The sequence below is a fragment of the Grus americana genome, chromosome 21 (assembly GCF_028858705.1).
Source record: "Grus americana isolate bGruAme1 chromosome 21, bGruAme1.mat, whole genome shotgun sequence".
In the NCBI taxonomy this organism is placed as follows: Eukaryota; Metazoa; Chordata; class Aves; order Gruiformes; family Gruidae; genus Grus; species Grus americana.
In genome coordinates, this window is record NC_072872.1 from 7,074,026 (window position 1) to 7,091,575 (window position 17,550).

Consider the following 17,550-nt stretch of genomic DNA (forward strand, 5'->3'; position numbering starts at 1 on the left):
GAGTTTGATTTTTTTAATAAGGATGAGCAAAATCACCACTGATACCTGAACTGGTAAAATATTCACAACTACTTTGATAGACAGCATGCAGGAGTTTCCAGAGATAAGTATTTTGGTTTTACTTTTTTTTCCCCCCTTTGCTAGAGGGGAAGGAAAAAAAAAAAAGAAGAAAAAAAGGCAAGCTGAAAATAGTGACAAAAATCTTTACATAGTTTTTAATATAGAGCTACATTACATAAAGCTACAAAAAATTATCTAATCCATCTAATTACAGATAATTAATATTTTCTTTTTGGGGAGTGCTGGCAGGCATTACTGCAGTTTTCAAGAAGACATCAAAAATATTCTCATCTGAGAAAAACATGATAAACATAACTGGCAAAAAAAAATTTAGGCAAACCTTCCTGTTTCTCAGACCAGTGTAGAAACACATAGAAAAAAAAATATTTAGCTATCTACAACACAGTTAATTCTTATAACATATAGAAGGTATTTATTTTCTACACATAACACCTTTAGAAATTGCAGTGATTTGACAGGCTGAAATTCTGCTTAAACAAATAAAAATACATATTTTTAAAGAAGCACTTTCATGCATGCTACGTACAGAAATAAGCTGCATTTCACATTAAAATGGCAACTAGATTTTTCAAATCACTCTTTCCCTTCATTATCTGCTCCTAATTTTTCCCCTCATCAAGTTCTAAATACTATCTATGAAAAGAATTTGAAGATTTAGCCTATCTTTACCAACATCAATTACAGAGGTACCTTGTACCTTGTCTCCTTTAAGCTCCCTCAGATCACCTTCTTCAGGTCTTCAGCCTCCTTTTCACTTGTCCATTATCAGGATTCCAAAACAGAGACAGCACAGGAAGATCAAATTTTAACCCTTCAGTCCCACCAAATAAAAAATGACTATAGCTCTTCTCTTCATAAGTCTGTGACAAGCGACAAAACCACCTCATTTTCAACAATTCTTAAGACAAAAATATTTAGAAAAACTAATTTTAAAGCAAGTCTACTAGAGTATTCAAGTCAGTAAGAAACCTCAGAGATCTTGATACTAACCTACAAATCCTACTTGCCCACAAGCCAAACAGGGCTCAGACTCGAGCAAGTTTCCAACATTAGTTGGCCCACAGCAGTCATCTATATGCACCCTTTCAGCCTACACTGAGTTTGAGATATTGGGATTAACTTGGTCTCCCATGAAGAAGGGCTATGCCTATTTGAATAACCTTGCATTTATCTTAAGAGTGCAGGCTTGGATAATTACCATGGTATAGCTGACAGAGGATAACCTATTCATTAATCCAAAGCCAGGTCTTCTGAACATCTGCAACATCTTCTAAAGCATTCCTATTTTAAATCTGCTATAGTTATTTGTATTGGATTTCAAAAAGACTTAAATCTGGCAACATCTAAACAACTGAAGTACTTGCTTCATAACTGTTTTCTCAAGCACTTATTCCTGTGTCCTGTCATTCCCGCCCGCCCCTCCTTTGCCACTAATGAACTAAAATGACAATAACCAGGTCAATGTGTAACATTTTGTATGGGATTCTTATTTTCCACCACTTTAAAATTTTGAGAACCAACTGAGCGTTCAGGACAGTGCTGAAAATCCTGGACCGAATTTAAAGTTATTATTTCCAAGATGCCCTACAAATTACACTTCCATGATGTCCCCAAATTTTTTTTTTTGCTTAAATATACAAATTATCATGCAAGCATCTTATTACAGCATCCCCACGAACACCGAGCGTAAGATGCACATCGCAAGCAACACCATCTTAGCTGTTTCCAGATGGCATGCATGAATATTGTCATGCCACTACTCTAGGTGGGTTCACTGGGCAAGGCAAACATTACCCCTGTTCCTAGTACTCAAGGTTCCAACTGCAGTCTTCCAGACAAGCAGAAATATTTCGTTATATTTCAAGAGACTAACAAATCATAACACATTCTATACCACTCTAATAAATGCAATGGACACAGACATTTAATACAAATGAATATAGTCTTACAATATATTAACTGTAAAGAGCACATTTCAGAAAGTTGGCTGTTAAAAAAACACAAACAAAAAAACAAACAGGCCAAGAACATCTGATCTTTATATTCCCAAAAACACTTTTAAATGTGTATTTTTATTCAAAGGCTAACCATTTCCTTTCTCTCTACTTAGAATTCTTCTAGTGCTTTAATAAAAATGCAGTATTCTGCTTCAAAACCTATTTTGGACTGTCCATATTTTTGTACTAGGAAGCCTTCCACAGTAATTTACATTGATTACTTTGGCATCTAAAGTAAAGGTACTGTTCATAGCCAGCTCAAAGCTTTTAAAAACCTCTTAATGTTCTGCTGAACTACCAGTTGGCTCAAGTATCTATGGATTCTGCATACATTTCTGTTTGGTGAAAAACAAATCCATGCACACAAAATCCCCGGCATACTAGACACCCTGTGAAGAAATAATAAATTGAGATACTATGTTAAATAGAAACATAGGGGCTTAGGGGTATTTTTGTTTTTTATCACGACCTTGGCTAATACTAGTTCCAACATTATCAGTGGGGAGAAAAAAAAACATTTTGAATGGGATACATATTCTTTTCATTTTGATTCTAAACTTCAAGCAATCAAGAGACTCCCTTAAAAAAAATGCCACTTTATCTTCAATCACATGCTTAAGAAACATTTCATTAACACGAGCTAGTTGCTTTCAAGGTTATAGACTTTTTTCTCAACATAACCAGTAAAATACTGTACAAAAAATACACAAAATACTGGCATTAACATAGGCATTAGAGACTCCAAAGGCAACTCACCTAAGCATAATTCAACCACTTCAACGCATGATTTCTCATTTCAACTTGCTAGTAACAAACTAGCGCTAAATGCAATTCTTGAAACAATACGGTATGCCATATGGCTAAAACTGGATATTAAAATTGAGAATATCAATTACCAATCCACTAATGCTGAGAGCCAAAATCCATGGACAGTAAGAATTTAATCCAATTCACTGACTAAAACATGAGCTGAGCCCGACATACAGAAGACAAATCTATTGCTGGTTTCATGGAAAGCAAGTCCAATTTTTTATTGCAGTAACTACAAAACTACCTAAATGTAACACTTCCTTAACATTCCTAACTACAGCAATAGGCATCACAAGAATCTGCAAAAGCAACACAAGTTTCATATGAATTGGCATCTTGTTTCACACTGATTGAGAAATCATAACTAAGTAACTACGAAGGAAGAAACAGTTATAGTTGTTTTCCACATGACCAAATTGAAGCCTCCAAAGCACCAGGAAGTTATTACACACTGCAGCCAACATCATCTTGCTTAATATCAGGAAAAGGCATCCTACAAACATAAAAGATATATATTTCTACTACGATTAAAGGATCTTGAAAACAATTGTAATAATTGAAGAATTTCCTTATTCTAAGTATATTAGTTTAACTGTTCTAGGTTGAAAATTTTTAATAGCTGTAAAGTGTTTATTCTTGGATGACATTAAGAATAATGCTACACAAAATTCTACACACTTCCTAATTATACAAAACTTTATGGAGGTGGTTTAAAAACTGTTCTGCTAGGATTTACTGTGGAATTCTATCTTTACATGTAGTTGTCAAAGATTTCGGGGTAGGATGCTTGCTACATACTAACCTAGCAACTGCAAGGACTAAACAAAGATAAATGCCATTTATCTTACTCAATACAGAATCCCACTTCACCCTACTGCTTTCTGATCCTGCACTGAAAGGCCAAGGTAGTAGCACCAAAAAAACTGCACAATTAGTTTCAAGTTTGATAGCACATTAAAAGTACCATCATAATGGAACTAACAATTTATTGGACAAGTATTCTTGATTAAAAAATTGTTCTTGATATACTGGAGGAGTAAAATGCATTCAGCTAATTTCAGGTTGGGGTTTTTTGTTTTTAAAAAAACCCAAAACCAAAAAAAACCCCAAAAGAACACACGCCTCAACTGCAAATTAGCTCTTCTGCTTCCTAGCTTCCTTTTGTATGAACTACAGCTGGGCTATTACAGTAAACTAACAAACAACTGATTATATATTAAGTCATAGATAAACAGTGCTAAGAAGGTTGATATTACCAAAGGTTTGGAGGTCATTTGAATACAGGAGACATAACAAGCATTTCTTATTTTTCTTGTTGGGTAGTGTATTATTTTAAGCCTGAGTTCAGTATATCAAATATTAACCAAGCTATTTTATTTAGGCTACCAAAGTTAAGAAGCTTAGCACTACAGTGAAATATCAGAAAAGTTACAAACTGAAAGTCCATTTTACTTAAAATATACTAAAAAACACACATAAAAGGCTTGAGAAATTTGTAATGTCATTTTAAAATACAATACTTAACAGACACAGAACTGTTTTAATATCCCCAAAACCTTTCTTTTTCTTTCCCATAAAAAGAACAGTTACCTAGAGTATGAGAAAAATTCCAGGTCAAAAGCAGTTTTAAAAGCCTCCACAAATTGTTACCATTCTGAAACAGATGGGAGACTCTTTTGTATTACAGAAAGATAACTGTCTGCACGGGGTCTGATATTACCTGGCTAGTAGAGAACCAGCAACAGTACACAGCCCCAGCAGAGTCTTTGTATACCTGCGCTCTAGGTTTAAAATACTGTTTTTCAGCAACAGGCTTAATAAAAGCCAAGAACATTTTGATGGTATTAAGCAGGCACTGCAAGGTAAAAAAGAAAATTATGTCACACCTTTATCCAGTAAGAGCCTACGTGAACATTTCAATAAAACTATTTACTCCTCCCACCTAGTTCCTATCTGGAGAAGCTCACAAAAATTAAGAAAAAAACCCCCACAGATTTCTTGAAACGATCTTCCAAATGCTCCTCCTACCTCCACCCCAAAAAATAAGAAAGCAAAGAGAACAAGAAAGTAAATCTAAAATACAATTACGAAATAAGATCTAGTTTGGCAAAGCTGTGGTGAGGAGGAGTTGAAAAATGAGAGCTGCCTTGCTGCAAACGCCATCTTGTTGCAGCTATTGGGCCCAGGCACAGAAAGATCCATTCATTCACAGCAAAAAGAAAATCAAACACACACCCTGCCTAATCTGCAGCCACCAAAACAACTACACTATTATCACCCCTTCTCTTTCTCCTCTCCTAAAGCACGCAAGGGGAAAAAATATATTACACTTAGAACAAATTTAGATCTTAATATAGTATCTTCGTTTTCTCACATGTATTTCACATACACATCGACAGCATTTTGTCTTGCTTCACATCCTCATGTTTAGCAGATTAGCTTAAAATATGGGATAAATCTCTCACGATTAGGTGCGGATATTTTACAGCAGCAAAATGTTTAATTTTTCAGTCTTAAATCACCTCTCCAAGTTGAGCCAACTATTCTGAAAAGCTGTTTCAATAATCACTTAAGCTTTACATTTACAGTCCTTTCCTCCTATTTTCTACTGTGGAGACAATACATAATAACGTGGCAGTTGGCATCCTAGAAAGGATGCCTTATTTAAAATAACGAATCCCAACCCTGACTTTGTTGGAGAATAATGAAATATCACATTCGTTAAAATTTCAGTTAATCGTCAGGAATGATAAATTGACATCTTACAACAACCTCTACATCATTCTGATTTTCTTCTGGACAAGATTTATTTTTTTTAAATAAAACATCTCGTCTCTTTCATATTTACATACAAGACCTTACACCTCTTCATTTCCTACAAAGCTGTAGAATTAAAAATGCTACACCTTAAATATCCCTTGTATGGATTAAAAAAAAAACCACTGAAATCCTTTCAATAATAAGCTGGGAATGGAAATAATATTTTTAACAACATTTCCGAGGAGAAAACTCCATTTTTCTATTGTAGCAAACACCCTCCATGATCTTCGTTATTGCTGCTACGGGCACACAAAAATATGCAGCACCGTAATACATGGGGGAACAACAAATATGCAGTCTAAATCCATCCTCGGTTCTGATTTTAAAGAGAACAAAACCTTCTCTACCCCTCCCTCCCCCGGTATACACAACATGAACCCAATCTGCGAGCCCTTCACTGGATTGGGGGCTGCTGGAAGCAGTCTTACCCTGTTTGTCTCACCCTCGTCTCCTCTTAATCAGTTTTCCACCATTACAGCAGACACACCATAGCTTTTTCTTGAATCTCTCTCCAAATATTCCCTCTGCCGGCTGGATCGCTCGGGAAACTCGCCTTTTGTATCTTAACGCGTACAAGAAAACACCCCAAACCGTCTAACAGAGACCACTACAGCCTAATTATAATTAAAAATGGAACCCCGCAAGATCCAAGGTCTCCTCCCTTTTCGCCTTAAAGCCTTCAAGAGAATCAGTCCCACCCCCACCTTTTTTTTCTCCTCCTCCTCCTCCAGCTACAAACACACTTCTTTTTTAGGGGAAGCTAGAGCACCGAAGAGGTGGGGAAGCGCGGGGGAGGGGGGCTATTTCCAACCCCGCCATGCTAAGAGGTGGACAAACCATTAGCCGCCCTTCTGTCCTGCGGGGGCCGTGAAGAACGGGTGGGCGAGGAGGAGGGCACCACCGCGGCCGGGGGGGGGGCAACCCGGCGCCCTGGCGACGCGAGAACCGAGGGAGCGGCGGAAGGGGAGGACGAAGGGAAAGGAGAAGTGCGGCAGCGAGGAGGAAGAGCGGGGGAGGGGAGCGGGGGACGGGCGCAGCCGCGCAGAGGAAGAAGGAACCGGGGATGAGGGGGAGCCGGGGCCGCCGCTGGCGGGAAGATGGCCTCAGGGTGGGGCCAGGTCGGGACCAGGGGCCGGGCGAGCCGGGTGGCGGCGGGAAGGTGCAAAGGAGGGCGACGAGGCTTTTGTGCGGATCCCCCCGCCCCCACCCGCCACCTTCTCGCCCCTCAGACGGTTACCTGCCCTTCCGGCCGCTGCTCATTAACCGGGCCGGTACGTCCGTCGCCCGCGGCTCCTGCCCGCGTCTCGCCGGCCCGGGGAGGGGAAGGGGGGGGCGGAGGAGGGCAGCCGCCCGCGCTCTGCCCGGCTGGTCCCGGGGAGGCAGCAGCGCCGGCCGGGGCGTCGAGTCGGAAGGAGAGAGCCGCGGGGGAGGGGGGTGTCGCTGGGTCTCGACTCCTCCTCGCGCTCTTGGTGCCCGCTCAGCTCCCCGCAGCCATCGGGAAGCGAGAGCCTGGGCGCGGTTAACCTCCCCCCTCCGCCCCGCCCGTGCTGCCCGGCCGGGAAACCCCGGCTCGGCTCGGCTCCCCGCCCCGCCGCCGGCCCCCGGCACCGCCCCACCCTACCCCCACCGCCCTGCCGGGCGGTGGCACCAACGGCAAGCGCAGGCTCCGCCGCGCCGGAGGCCTCACTGCCTCGACGGGGACCCGCCGAGAGGGACGCGGCTACGGTGCGCGCTCCCCGGCCCCCTCCCGCGCGCGCGCAGGCGGGCAACGCCCTTCCAGTCAGGCAGTCAGTCAGCCCGTCAGTCAGCCCCGCGGGCGGGGGACGCACGGAACTGCCCGTCTGTCGCCTCCCGCCCTTCGTGGTTTGGTTCGGCCCCGCTGTCGGGCGCTTCCTCCCCGAGCGCGAACAAAGGCCGCGGGCGGGTGGCGGGGGGGAGGGTGTTTCGCTTTTGCCCCCGCCGCGCCCAGGCCGCCCCTGCAGGCCGAAAACAAGTATTTGAAAGCCTGGCGTGAACAAAAGAAAAACGGACCAGAAAACAGAACCCCACAAACGATGTTATTTAAGTAGAGAGTCTCCCAGAGACAGCAGGGCTCGGAGGAGAGGCAGATACCTCTTCACCAGAGTAGGACAACGTTGAATGTAAGAACTCTGGACTGCTGAGCACGAGTAATGGTGGGAGTGAGGGCCAGAGGTCTTAAAACGCTACTTCGGTGAGGTAAATACCTTACTCAGAAGCAGTAAATACCTTTGTTTTACCATCTTTCCCTCAAGAACTTGACAACGAGTCACAATTCAGTAGGCTTATAACTTCCTTTTTCTAACATCACTTAGAAGGGTACTTGGCATAGCCAAAGTTTCCAGAGCCGCCTTTATTCTTCTCACAGAATGAGCATCCATCTCTGCTCTGGAAGGCATTGCAGAAAAGAGCAAGTCAAACAAAAAATAAGGGAACATTACAAAATGCAATTTCTGTTTTACAGACTGGGCCTCATGTATGCCTGGCAGGACAGATGTTACCAAGATGGAATCATTTCACACCAGCGCTCACATACTAAAATATTATTACTTAGTAATACAAAGTAAGTATACATACAGTATTGCATTACTTTTTCTCCTATCACAGGTATAAATCTGGGTGTTTTTTCCCCTATTTGTTTATACTTTGTTAAGAGGTGAGATTACCTTACTACCCAAGTAGGTTTACACTAAAAGGTAAAAAAACCCCACAGCATTATAGCAATTTTTGAACTAAAAACCTATCCAGAAAGAATATGTTGTAGCAAAATTAATTAAAAAAAAGGTTAAAGACCAATACATTTCCTGCAAACTCTCCCCCTAATAATTGCTTGCCTCCCCAGAATTTAAAACAAACTGTTACTTGCCATCATGCTTTGTGGGAAGGTAGGCGTGGTTACCTGTAGTTAGTAAGAGAAAAAATAGATTGCCAATTAAACTGTAGGAAAGTGGATTGGCTATTATTCACATTGTCTGTTATGAAAAACTATTAGTTCCTGGTGCGGTTAAGCCTTGGTTTATAGTAATCAAATGTCTGTTTTTAAATAATCTGTATGTTGCACTAAAGCTTTAATCCTTCGCACTGAGATTTACAAATAACAAAATTTACTGAAATCAGAAGAACAGATTCTTGAATTACAGTCCCAAATTGCTTATATTCTGTTCAGTAACAATAGGGAAATAATTTCTGTTCCACTCCTGAAATAAAGATGCGTGCACATGCATCATGGGCAGGAATTACCCCATGAAAATCTGGGGAACCACACACATGCAGGTTAGGGATGTGTGTTGATGTTCTTGAGATTGGGGCTAGAGATTCATCTAGCATTCCTATCTGCAAAATACTGATTAAATATAAGTGCTTAAGAAACACCAGAAGTTTATTAGATATTTGCAAAGTTTTCTGGAGATTTCAAAAGCAGTTACACACATTACTGCAATATTTAAGTCAAAGAGACTGAGGGAGATTTATAGTAGGCAAGTTGCATGATTTTTTATTTTTTATTTAGTTATAGATTGCTTTTAAGCATAGTAGAGATTAAAATGCCCGTTTGGGAATAGACCACGATTTTTTGGAAAAGAATGACCACTTACTACATCTGGGGGATAAAAAGAATGATACATAAAGGATTACAAAAAAAAAAAGCCTTGTTTTGCTAAGGAAAATTCATAAAAGTCTTATGAGATTTTGTGGATAATTTTCAGCTAACACTGGATCATACAGAAGAAATCTGTGTAATGAACAAAAATAACATTCTGAGGTTCATAACAAATAGTAAATCACCTTTTGTTTCTTCAAGAGAGTAATAGCATTGAGATTTTGTTATTGGACTAAAAGAATTGTTGTGTGAATTAACTATATCATAATAAAGTAATGCATGGGGTTTTCCCCATTGCACATGCCTTATCATAAAAATACTGCTTTTCTTCCTTATAATTCTCTTACATACTTTCAGTAGTGGGACAATTATATTACCTAAACAAGGCAGGGGGTCAGGGGGTGTTAATAAAATACATATTCAGATCTTATCCTCTCCTAGGAATCTCTTTCTTTTCTTGCATTCTAATTTTTATGCATTTTCTGTTTTATGAAAGCTAAAGGGAATTTCTGTCCACAGGTCTGTGCTCTGCCATGTCTTTAAATCCATGGAATTTGGGTAAGGAAACTGGACCAGCTGAATGTGTTTATACATGCTGAATGTGTTTTTACATGCTGAGTATAACCACATATACACATAACTAATGCTTTCACCACACCTCTTCTTTTGTAAAAATACAACTGTTGCAGTAGTTCCTGTTTCTGATCCAGTGACTTAATTATATCTTATTCACTCCAGTGAAAAATTCGATTGATATATAGTTATACTAGTAGTATGAAGAGGGAGTATGAAGTTTGGAAATGGTTGTTTACAGAGTGGAGGGTTGTTTCAGGTGGGGTTTTTTGTTTTCTTTTGTAAATCTCACTGGACAAATCAGCTTTGCTGCATTTTAAAATCTGGCAGAAGAATCACACATTACTGTGTCCAACACAGTGTTTAATTCTGATGTCTTTGAATAGTCCTGTGCTGGAAGCCACTATATATGCATTATCTTTATTTTTTAAATTTCTTTTTCATTTTTAATCTTCATTTTTTTTGTGTGTGCATATAGATACATACAGAAGCTGTCCTAGATTGTAGTATTAAGTGGAAGAGTATGCAAATCACCAGGAATAAGTAGACTTATTCGATGTATGAGTTTATTTGTTTCTGTATATTACAAAAATACTGTATGTAACTAAAAATGTAGCTGAAAATATCTGCTAATACCTATCTACTGTACACAATTAATAAAACCAAATCTTTTTTTTTTTCATTAGTCCAGTTTGAAGTGGCTAGCATAGCCAAAGCAAATTAAAATACCTGAAATAGATGGGAAATGTAACTCACACAATTTCACAAAATAGTGAAACTTCTCAAATTTGAGGCTTCCACACATGGTAAGACAAGGTCAGCTGAAGGAAAAATAGAAGTTTTTCTCCTGAAGCTTGGTTTAGATCTAAAGAAAACCTCTCCTGTAAGCAGGTTGCTCCATAGTTCTCAGTTGCAAAATTTCTTGCCCCTTTTTCTCAATCAGCTGATATTAACCCCTTTATAGAGAGCATACGCAATCAGATGAATCTTTAGGCAGTTTCACTAGTTTGTGTATTTCTTCAGCTGTTTCAAACATGATGACAAAACTATCTGTCATACCTGGTATGCTAGTAGAACACCTGTTTTTGCAGGCTGCTCTGCCATTCAAAACCTGCGTGTTACAGCACCACTATAGCACGCTAGTGGCGAGGCTGTGAAAAACCATTGTTTCAAACCTTTTGTGGAATACAAAAAAGCTGGTTGTTAAAATGAAAAATGTCTGTCTCAGTATTACTGCCAAACTTTTCCAAATGGGGAACAATTATGCCACACATGGTTTTATACTTTTACCAACTCCTGATTAATAGGGTATCTGCTTGAATAGACCCAATGATTGCATATACATCAAAAGTTGCTTTCTAGCTGTCAGCCTCCAGGCTCTGCTTTCACTCTTACATGTGTGTGACTGCTATCAAAGATAAAAATGAAGGCTACTGAGAGGCTTTAAAGTATTTGTGAAATACAGACTTAGGAATCTTGACAACCGAAAACGCCATTTTTTTTTCCCTCATCTGCAACAGTCTTACACTCTGTAAGAGGAGGAGGAGTACTTCCAGGGAGTGGAAGTCCTGGAATGTTTCCTACATTCTGGTCTTCTCACTTATGTGTCATGGTCATCAGATCTGTAAAACTTTGCCTCACATCTGCAGGATGCCACATGATGGAATTCAGTGGCTCAGATAGCCATGTGTCCCCTATTCAGAGGCAATAACCTTCATTCAAATGTGCAGACTAGACAGGTTATGTTAATGAACTGCTTCAGGAATCCCAGCTACACTTTCTGTCAGATATATGGCTGTATCTTTAATAGTAAGGCAATTAGAAATACAGAGCTGGAGGGTACAGTAGAATTGTTGAGTCCAGTAGCTCACATGACAAGTAACCATGACATGTGACATCCTTTGAAAGCTGTGGAAACTTCACCTTAAAATTAATTTCTTTGTTTTTTTCCCCTTTGCTAATCCACTTGTAAAGTGATTTGCCTCTCAAAGCCTTATTGCATTGTTTAGAAACAATGACATTTACTCATTTAATGATACCATAATGCATACTGCAGTACTTTTGGAGGCATCCATATGAGATCTTTGTCAGTGTAATAGTTAAAAGGGCAACAGCTGCTTTTCTTGGGCTGCAGGAGTAGGAAGTCTTGTTCAAAAGCAGAAAAGATAGAAGGACAGGTATTGCATAGTCCTGAGAGAAGGTGTTCTGGTTCAACAAGAAGAGCAGGGATGCAACTTGGTCCCCATTGTATTAATGAGTACGGGTTTTATTTGCAAGTGAAATTGCTATTGCACATTGTTTAGAAATATACTATTCATGCTTTATTGAATGTTTTGTCAGGATTTTTGTAATTTCTTGATGTAATTCATTTTTGCATACAAATAGCATTGTTATTGCATTGTTATAATCAAAATTTACATATTGTTGTCTTAGTAAATATACTGTGTGATTCTTATGGTAACTTGAGATGCTCCTGAACTCTGAAAGAACTGTCACCAAATAGGTATAAATTATGCTTTCTAAAGAAAGGGTAAAAATCTGCACTTCTCAAAATTGCATAGCTCCTCAGATGATATAAAAATACTACAGAAGTAATGAATAATTGTTTTGCCTTCACTTCTCTATTTGTGACTTCCCAGGTAAGTGTTTCTAATGGACTTACCCAAAATAATAACTAAAGGACCGCCTCATATTCCAGAATTGCACCAGGACTATTTCCCATTCCAGAATATTTTGTCTGCCTTCGTGTCCTTTGATTTCTATAGCGTGCATTCTGTTAAACCTGCAGAGATTCATAGAGACGTTCACATGATTTTGATCTTGTGTGGTGGGTTGACCCTGGCTGGAGGCCAGGTGCCCACCAAAGCTACCAAAACCTTGCCCCACAAACCCAATATATCTTGTTTGAAGTTTTCACTCCATTTGGTCCCAAAAGCAATGCAGAACCCTTGTTTCTCCTGTCTTTCCACCAAAATTAAATGAAGCTTGTACAATGTTTCAATGTCACATATGCTTCAGTCCCAAGTATATTCAGAGGATCAGGAACTTTCTTTTTTATTTTTTTTTTAAACTGATTCAGATCTGTTCCAACCTGTTGTTGTTTTCCAGTTCTTTAACAACTGAATGAAAATCATGGCTGCTATTTTCTGAGCAAGGGCCCAGGTAGAAAAGCATCAAGATTGTTCATTAAAAAAAATAAATAAAAGCATACTGAATAGAAATACTCAGTGAGGCCAGGCAGAGGAAAAAGTAGGAGTAACTCAGTCTCCTTAGTTACATTCTGCATTCTCACAGTTTCTTTCAGTTTGCCTATTGCTATGGAACAAAAGAGTTATTTTAAACGAATTCTGAGAACAAAGCATAAAATTAGCAAAACTGTTTTAGTCTGAAGAGAATATAATTGACAAGATTTTAAGGTAGGGGGAACTAGTTTTGAGAGTCGTCTTGTAATTTAGAACAGAAAGGCAGGAAAATCCGTATACCTGAGTTTCCCAACTAATACAGTCTTGGAAGATATTGAACTTCTTTCTTATGGCATGAATTATGGTTTATCTGTGGAATGGATTCAAGAACAGTTAATTCAGAATTGTTGAGAGACTTTGCAGGTTGCTTCAAAATCCTTTGAAAAGAATCCATTGTTGTCTGTAAGCAAAGTAGAACACAGTTGTGAAGGCCCACGGCTTTCCTATAGGTTTCGTTCTACTGCATCGATGTACAGATACATTACTGTCAATGTAATAAGCATATCTATTACAGGACTGTCTTTGTATATGTCATTCCTGACAGAGGCAGAAGAAGCTACATGAGGACAGTATACACTGGTCTATATATGTTCTAAAGGTCATTATATATATTCTTGTTTTCTCATAAATTCTGGCTGAGGTAGTTTTATTTCCAGGGCAAAACCTTGTTACTATTGCCTTGTGAACCATTTAAAAAGCAATGCCATAAACATCTCTGACTTCAACAATCATAAAAATTTATTGCCTAGTTCCTGAGTGTGATTGTTATGTTTAGCATACCTTGAAGCATTTTCCAAAGCTGAAATATCACCACTGTTGTCTTAGACATAGGAAACTGATGCATAACAATGTGAAATTATTTAGCCACTACCACCCAGCAGTTTATGGAAAGAAGTGAGATGAAATGTTGGGGTTGCTTGAACCTGGATCTAGTATTCCTTGCAGTCAGTGTCATAATTTTATACCAGGATAGAGTCTTAACAGTGTGATACAAATATGTAATTTTGTAATATATATGTATACTTGTTCAACAAAATAACAGCACTTCTCTGCTGGGAGTAAGCTCTGTTCTGAATTTTTCTGTATGTTCATCTTCCAACCTTGAAACATATATGAGTGTCTTAAGATTGGTCCAAGCCACTCTGTACACTTACTAAGCACTTTCTCCATTTTTTTTTTTCTGTTATTTATACAAACACATATTGAAAGAGCCAGAAGAATAGGGTTTTGGTGCTTTTTTCCTACAATCAGAATTGTATTAGAGCTCTTTTCCATGTGCTGGGGATTGTATAAGGTCTTGTTCTGTTTTTCCTTCATGTTCAAGTGTGTCTTACTAGTTTACTTTTTTCACTGTACCTTTAAACTTGGCAAGCCAAGCTCAGCTTTTAGAAGTCCTTTGGTGCTTCTGGCAAAGAGGCTGTCCCATCTATGCCAATAGATTTTTTTTTCAACATTGTGAAATCCCTTAGTGGCATGGAACAAACATAGCTGGCTTTGCAGCAGCTTAAATCACAGCAAACATTGCTAGGAACAGGGGAGGATAAAAAATAAGGTATGAACATCTTTTTCAAAAGTCTCATATCCTGTACTGAGCATAGGTTATTCAGAGCTGAGGTGGAACTGAAGGAGTCAGTGTACAGATGTTTAGAAGCAAGTAAGTGGAAGTATCTTTTCCGGTATGGACACCTATCCTCCAGCTATAACAGCAACAAAGGACATTGTTATAATAATCTTAGAAATCAGATTCTACAGTATAAATACACACATGCATGCACACAACCAACTGCACACCTGTAGGTCTTCCTTTAAGTAAGTAATCTTTTAAGTTGCATTTCACTTGCAGTCCCATTTAAAGGGACTTTCCTCAAGGGGATCATTGTCTTATTGAGCAACTAACAGAAAAACAACTGGTACTCTGGAGATACTGAGAATTTAGAATCCACATTGAGAATTCAGCCTAGCAACTAGACTTTCCATGATGTCAGACACATCAGACCTGCCACGAAGTTTGCCTGCAAGAAATACCTCCAAATACAAGAAAGAATTTGCTTACCTAGCTATGTGTCAGATTCCTATAGAACATTCTTCCATCCTTGACATAGCAATTTCAGAAAGTGGGCACAGGTGTGTGTCCTAGTGAAGCAGCCACCAAACTTTGAAATTACTGATGAGAGCACTGATCTTTCAAAGAGCCTTACCTTATTTCATTGCTGCAGTTGCAGGAAAGCTTCAATGCTGCTGCAGATTCCAGGAAAAAAAAAAAAAACCAAAACGAACCACCACCCTGCATTCGTAAAGCAAAAATACTTGGAGAGGGGGACTTGTACCACTGTCCTTGGAGTATCTATGTTTAGTCAAACAAAGCCTATTTGTGATACAGGAAAGGGATAAGGCATGCTTAGAAAGTTCAGTAGTCATTAATTTAATCACAATAGGTAATAAAATAAGCAGACTCAATAATCGTCACATCCTGTACTTCAAAAGTCAGCATTTATTTGGGGAAAGTGTGTGGGACTGAACAAAATACAGTGATGAAAGATAGTCTGAAAAATGGGTCAACTTCCATCATCCATATCAAGCAAAATTGCCAACTGAATTCAGCCCAACCACTCTGTTCTTGCAGTGGAAGAGAACTCGGCAAAGAACAAAAAAAATGCATGCTAATCTTATTATTTCAGAAGCGGCTCCAGAAAAATCTGTGTGAAGGTTTTATAAGGTTTGTAGGGGTTATTCATAGACTGTATGACAATGCAGGCTGTTGTTTAAGTAGCCCTAAGAGCTGTAGGGACTGAAGATCCAAAATGGGGAAATGACATGGCTGGTCATGAAGTTGTGAGAGAAGCAATAGGGATCACCAGTCATCAAGTCCCATGTTGTGTGGGTTTAGTTATGTGTACTCCGTGCTGTGCTGGTCTTGGACAGTAAAGCACTGCATAGAAAACCTAGAAGAGAAAATTGGTTCTAATGGTACATTAAACCACAACCTGAGCAGGCTAAATGATACAGTGATTCCTAGAAAGACCTGCATATTGTATTTCCTTGCTCACCGGAGCAGAAGGAATTAGTCTGAGAAATTCATGAAGATCATGGGAGGAGTAGAAGGGAGGAAATTTCTTTACGGAACTGAGTTGCAAAAAACCTAGCTAACAGAATCAAAGCGTGAGCATTTAGGTCCCATATCTACCTTGCTGTTGAGTTGCTGCTAAGAATGAAAGAACTTGCAGCAAAGGTCTACACTTCTTGTACCTCTGAAAATTCACATCTTTGAACAAGAGGGTTGGGTGAGTCTTCTAATTTACAAAAAGAGAACTTTCTTGTGACCTCTGGGATTCTGTTGCAGTAAACATCCCAAATCTCAAACCACTTGTCAGCAAAGATCCCAATTCTGCAAAACCCTTTCTTGTGAGCACCTGTTAGAAAAAAAATGTGCTTATAAAATTCACGTTTCCAAGCAACAAAACAAAACATACATAAAGTGAAACATCTCTCAAGCCACTAACCCAAGGGAACTGGCAGAGACAGTTGCCTAGTTAGTAGAGTCTGATTTTCAGAGGCCAAGCAGTACTATTCCAAGAGTTCAGAGGAGATTTAAAGTTACATGAACACATGATATGCAGGAGTTTTACCCCTGTCTTAGCAGCCAGAATTTCACAGTGCATGCTTGAATACTTAAGCTAGTTATTAAAAAAAAAAAAAAAAAGGGCAAATACAGTCATGAACAGAGATGTGAGCATACACTCCGGCCTTACTTCCCATGAGCTGGGCAGCTTCAGTTACTCAGTACTGGATAAAAAGGAACATGCATAGTTTCTAATAACTTTATTTTAAAATTTATAAAGCACTAACATAACTTTTTTGTTTCATTCCACCTTTTCCGCCCAATATCTACAGTTTGGCCTGGTACAAAATTCTGTGTTGAAATCCATAAAATGTACTTTTGTTTTCTAGGTGCTGGTCTGTATTTCTTCAGGGAATAACTCCCATTGACAACATTGGACGTAAGGTGTGGGTTGTATTGTTAGTATATACAATATAGACCTTTCCATACTGTGCATTTCAAATATTGATTCTTTGCATCTCCTATTGTTTATGAATGTTGGCATTTACTGTAAAGGAAATCTAACTTAAGTTTCTTCTTATCCGTGCTTCTACTATCTTTATAACTCTTCAGCTCCCTCCAGGGGTGTCAATACATGGTTTGCTATCTTCGTTGGTTATCTTGTTTAAAGAAAAATCCATTTACAGTTTATTCTGCCTGCAGAACAGTCTTGTCGATAGTTCTCCCACGTAGCACAAAAGAAATGGGTTATGGCTGCTTCAAGAAGATAGGCTTGAAATTCCAGAGTGAGACTCTATAATCTTTTGAGTTTTATTCTTGGCTTAGCTGTGGAGGCTGATTTTGAATGAATTA

General features: G+C 39.1%; 2 protein-coding genes across 7 annotated transcripts in view; one reads left to right on the forward strand and one right to left on the reverse strand.

The window, feature by feature from the left end:
* Positions 1-7,087, reverse strand: part of GNB1 (G protein subunit beta 1) — a 44,342-nt gene extending 37,255 nt beyond the window's left edge. For all 3 annotated transcript variants that reach the window (XM_054850049.1, XM_054850046.1, XM_054850048.1), the window contains exon 1: positions 6,946-7,087. The gene's annotated coding sequence lies outside the window, so the exon portion shown is untranslated. The remainder of the gene's footprint in view (positions 1-6,945) is intronic.
* GABRD (gamma-aminobutyric acid type A receptor subunit delta) overlaps positions 6,353-17,550 on the forward strand; it is a 107,429-nt gene continuing 96,231 nt past the window's right edge. Inside the window, exons 1-4 of one of the 4 annotated variants that reach the window (XM_054850026.1) lie at positions 6,353-6,535; positions 8,191-8,289; positions 9,844-9,882; positions 17,088-17,142. The gene's annotated coding sequence lies outside the window, so the exon portion shown is untranslated. Of the gene's footprint in view, positions 6,536-7,528; positions 7,926-8,190; positions 8,290-9,843; positions 9,883-15,352; positions 17,143-17,550 lie in introns of those variants that run through there. The other 3 variants (XM_054850024.1, XM_054850025.1, XM_054850028.1) reach the window with 3 other exon arrangements.